Below are 4,541 nucleotides of genomic sequence, written 5' to 3'. Positions count from 1 at the left end.
CACCCAACTGAAAAAAAAAAAAAAATTTCACTTGCATCACAAATAATTTAAAATTTTTCACCACATGAAGTAAATATTTCGCAATAAAAAAAAATATAGCCCTAGGACTCGTGTGCACACCTTTTCTTCCCCACATCGCACACGCAAACAAAACTTCCAAATTATTACAAAATCACTCGATTATTATACATACATAAACACACATGTATTTTCCGAATAAGTGAGAAATGCAGGCCGATGAAAGTCAAATTTCGTTTCGGAAATTAAATCTCGCACAACTACCGACACATAACCAAACTTGCGTACATTTACATAGCATTAACCCTCTAAATAATAAACAAATGAAAGCAGAAAAAACAACATCGCTACCCACCGCGCGCGCTCCTGGCGGCGGGAGTAGGAACTACTTTGCACACAGACCGACATAGCCCCCTGCCAAAAACAGTAAAATAAATAATATATATAAGTCTTTTGGCGGGAAAAAATTTCTCAACCGCCTGGGAGCACCCTAGTGTGTGCCTGTCTTTAGGTTATGTTACTTTTAACTTCATTTTCTACAGGCAGACGCGAGGGTGCTCGCCCATTATTTTTATTTTTTTAAATTCTTTCCTACCTTTGGTGTGCCATGCAAGAATTTATCGTCAAAATGGCGGCCCCGAGTGCAAATTTCTCGTCTGCACTGCTGGCTGGATGATTATGTGATGTTTTGAAGGAGGGTGTTTTTTTTTGTTTGGATTTTGTGTGAGGGGGGGAGGGGGCTGGGCTAGCTTTTTTTTTTTTAAATTTTCTAAACATTCATCTCTTATGTAACAGTGTTCAGCATTAAAAAATTTAAAAGAAGAGGCACTTACTCATCAATTTCAAAACAGCCTATGAAGAAAAATAAAAAAAATTTAAATTCATTCCAGTTTTATACATTCATGATTTGATCACATGTATAACTTTTCTTTTTTATTACCTTATTTAATTTTATTATTATTACTACTATTGCTGCTACAACCTAGAAGATACCTCAGTGATACTAATACCTGCTGGTAAAGTTAAAGGTTTCACCTTTCTTTCTTTAAACATATCACAATACCTTTCTTGAGTTAAATATTATCTAATGGCTTTAAGAAGTTATGGTAATGTTCATCAGTTATAGAGTGTGGGTTTGTGTGTGTGTGTGAGAGTGTATTTTGAAGAGGGCTTTGGTGGTTGGGATGGTGAGGGTGGTGGGTGTTGTGTGTGGGGAGGGGGGGGGGGGGAAGTAAAAGAGTGTTCATTACACGATTTCTCCTGTTGTTTGTAACAATCACACCTGGTATAGCTATTTCGAGTGGCAAATACAAACTGCAAAAAAAAAACATCTATATCATTGCCAACGGCCATATCACGATGAACACACCGGTTCTCGTCCGATCACCGAAGTTAAGCATCGTCGAGCGTGGTTAGTACTTAGATGGGTGACCGCTTGGGAACACCACGTGCCGTTGGCACTACTATTTTGCACCCTACAGAAAAAAATTTTTTTTTAAAAATTTCAATTTTAAATTTTTTTTTCCCCCACAATCACCACATTTCCCCCCCCCCCCCCTAACACACACACTCACTCTCTCTCAATCAATCAATCAATCAATCAATCAATCAATCAATCAATCAATCAATCACTCACTCACTCACTCACTCACTCACTCACCCACCCAGTAGCTGTGAATCTTTGCATGTGTATACCTCATACAAAATTCAAAGTGAAAAAATAAATATATAAGTGTATATGTATGTATGTATGTATGTATGTATGTATGTATGTATATATGTATATATGTATATATATATATATATATATATATATATATATATAAACACACACACACACACCTATTTTGAAGTTTCTCTGTTTCAGTGGGCAGTTATGTATAATAATGAGAGATTCAAAAAGACGTTGATAACAATGTCATCAATGCCTGTTTAATGTGCTCATTTGTTGGATGGTCGGCAGCAATACTAGAGGTGGTACAGCTGTAACCTGTAAAATTGTACCTGCAATGTGTTGTGTATGGAAAAAAATAAAAATTATATCATCTAAATTTTTGTTATCCAACAATAACCTTCCCATCAATGCATGATGTCACAGTAGCCATAGCTCTACTCTTTCTGCCATATAACATTGGGGGAAAAAAAAAAAAAAAAAGGAGCTATTAGAATAATAACAAAAGATAAAAAATCATCTAACTGCAGACCAAAATTCAAAAAACTTAAAGTCCTGACTGCCATAAATGAATACGTTCTAGAAACTTTTTATTCATTCTTAAGAAAAAGAAGAAAAAAAAAATTATTATTTTTTTTTTTTTTTTTTTTTTTAGATATTCGCACATAGGTATAACACCAGAAATGCTAGTAAATTGAGGATAGTTGAACATAACACTAGGCGATTTGAAAATGGACTAAATTACTTGGGAGTAAAACTTTACAACTTAATATCACAGAAAATAACTAAAACAATTTACCAGTATTAAAAAAAAAACAGTAAAAAAAATTCTTCTAGAATATCCTACCTACCCTCTGAAGCTATTCTTTAATTTGATTGATAATAGAGAAATTGAACTGTTAATTTGTTGAATGGACTTGTGATAACAGCTGCTTCATGTTTTGCATAAAGTTAAATTGTGTAACATGTTATGTATTTTTTTTTTTTGAAATTTTTTTTCTTGGTAACTTGCATCATGTAAATATTAATTGTCTGCACATACATGTTCTATATCCCGGAGCCTTGACTCCACGTGGGATCAACAGAACAAAAATACAAAAAAAAAAAAAAAATCCAGCTCACTAATCTAGGTGCATTTTGCTAACAATATTTGGAATATATATATATTTTTTTTTTTGTGTAACATGCAAATTCTGTATTATTCTGCACACATTATTTATAATCTTCTATCATTTTCTTAGATAATAACTATTAATTCATAAAATAGATTGTGTGTGCATAACCTCCTGGAAACATTTGCACTTACCTCCTACTTTACTTTTTCATTTAAGCAATCCTATTCGCATGTATACACTTAGGTTGCAGCATCGAAATTGTGTAAAATTCAAAGTGTGTATTGCCTGAAAAAAAAAAAAAAAAAAAAGACATACCAAATATTTGCATACAGCGACACACTACATATTTGCACACAGTGGAGTTTTGCGGTAATTAACCTAGCACAATTTACCACACGCAATCACACGCCCGCGATGAGATAACACACTCGCTGTTTTCCTGTTGACCGGCACGAGGAGTAAGAAAAATTGATATTTACACGAGCACACACTCCCACACTAGTCACAACGTCGGTCATCAAGTTGTGTTGAAAATTCCTGTAGCCTCTGTTTTCCCAAATGATTTCACTTAAAATTTCATTTAACAAGACCATAAACAAATTTACAATACTAATTTCTTAAACAAACACTTCAGCGAACAAGTGACTGTCGCATTCATTACAAAGCTTACAACTTAACAGATGTTTCCGATGTGAAATAAAATAAGAAAATGTTTTACAACCAACCTAGAACATTTAGTCAAAACGTTTTTGTCCTGGTTTATGATTATTTTCCGTGACATGAATGTTTCAAAACTAATAAAAATACGAATGCAGCCAAATATAATGAAGTTAGCACATAAAAGACGACTTAAAATATTTCATTTTTCGAGAATTGGCAGAGCAAGAACGCACAGGTCCAACGGAAATTTCTTTAAAGATAAACGACCATCGGACAAAAACACCCCCTCCCCTCATCCTCAAAAATACGTGAATAATATACTTTTTCAATTATATTTTTATCGTTTTTTTTTTTTTTTTTTTTAATATACTCATTAAAACTTCAAAATAAGCAGGTACTCGTGTGTTTTTCTCTCTACAATGTACCTGATCTCGGTGCGTAAACCTACATCATTTAGAGATGGAATTAATGTACACATACAAGTAAAATTTTGTTCCATTGTAAAATTGAGAGAAAGAAGGTTTTCCAAACGCATTAAGTATGGAGACTTTAAATAAGATTACGAGCTTATAAATGTTTGCAACGAAATAAAGTGACCATGTATCTGCAATTTCAAAAATATTTTTGCTCTGCTAACCTCACATGCAAGCAAGTAAAAATAACCTCACAACTTACTTACCTCTCTCAATTTCGCAGTACCAAAACATAGAAGGGATAAATAGGATAGTTTTTATTCGAAATCCTGCAAGAGTTTTAATTTTTATTAAAATATTTCTCCAATGTAGCATGTGTGTGGAATACTTCATCAGCAACTTGCATCTGCACCTTGAGTGAATTGAAGGGCAGCCAGTTTTAAAAGCTAAACAGAAACTGCACTCTTGAGAATGCATCAGATCCAAGTGAAATGCTTGTTGTGTGTACAGTTAAAAGTTTTATTATTCACACAATGAAAATGTAAACAAAATTTACTCACAATAATAATCACATCATCCTTGGAGGTGCACGAAGAAAGCCATTCCAGGTGGCACTGAACAAGGTGATTTGCTAGTGCTTCCACAGCAAACAGCCTTCATGAA

At 33.7% G+C, this 4,541-nt stretch overlaps 1 non-coding gene across 1 annotated transcript; it reads left to right on the top strand.

The window, feature by feature from the left end:
• Positions 1-1,359: 1,359 nt before the first annotated feature.
• Positions 1,360-1,478, top strand: LOC134544193 (5S ribosomal RNA). Its single transcript, XR_010077586.1, has one exon. It is a non-coding gene; the product is annotated as a 5S ribosomal RNA (ribosomal RNA).
• Positions 1,479-4,541: the final 3,063 nt, after the last annotated feature.

Source organism: Bacillus rossius, unplaced genomic scaffold, assembly GCF_032445375.1.
Source record: "Bacillus rossius redtenbacheri isolate Brsri unplaced genomic scaffold, Brsri_v3 Brsri_v3_scf32, whole genome shotgun sequence".
Classification (NCBI taxonomy): domain Eukaryota; kingdom Metazoa; phylum Arthropoda; class Insecta; order Phasmatodea; family Bacillidae; genus Bacillus; species Bacillus rossius.
The sequence above is the reverse complement of the archived record's forward strand: the minus strand, read 5'-3'. Positions and strand labels throughout refer to the sequence as shown.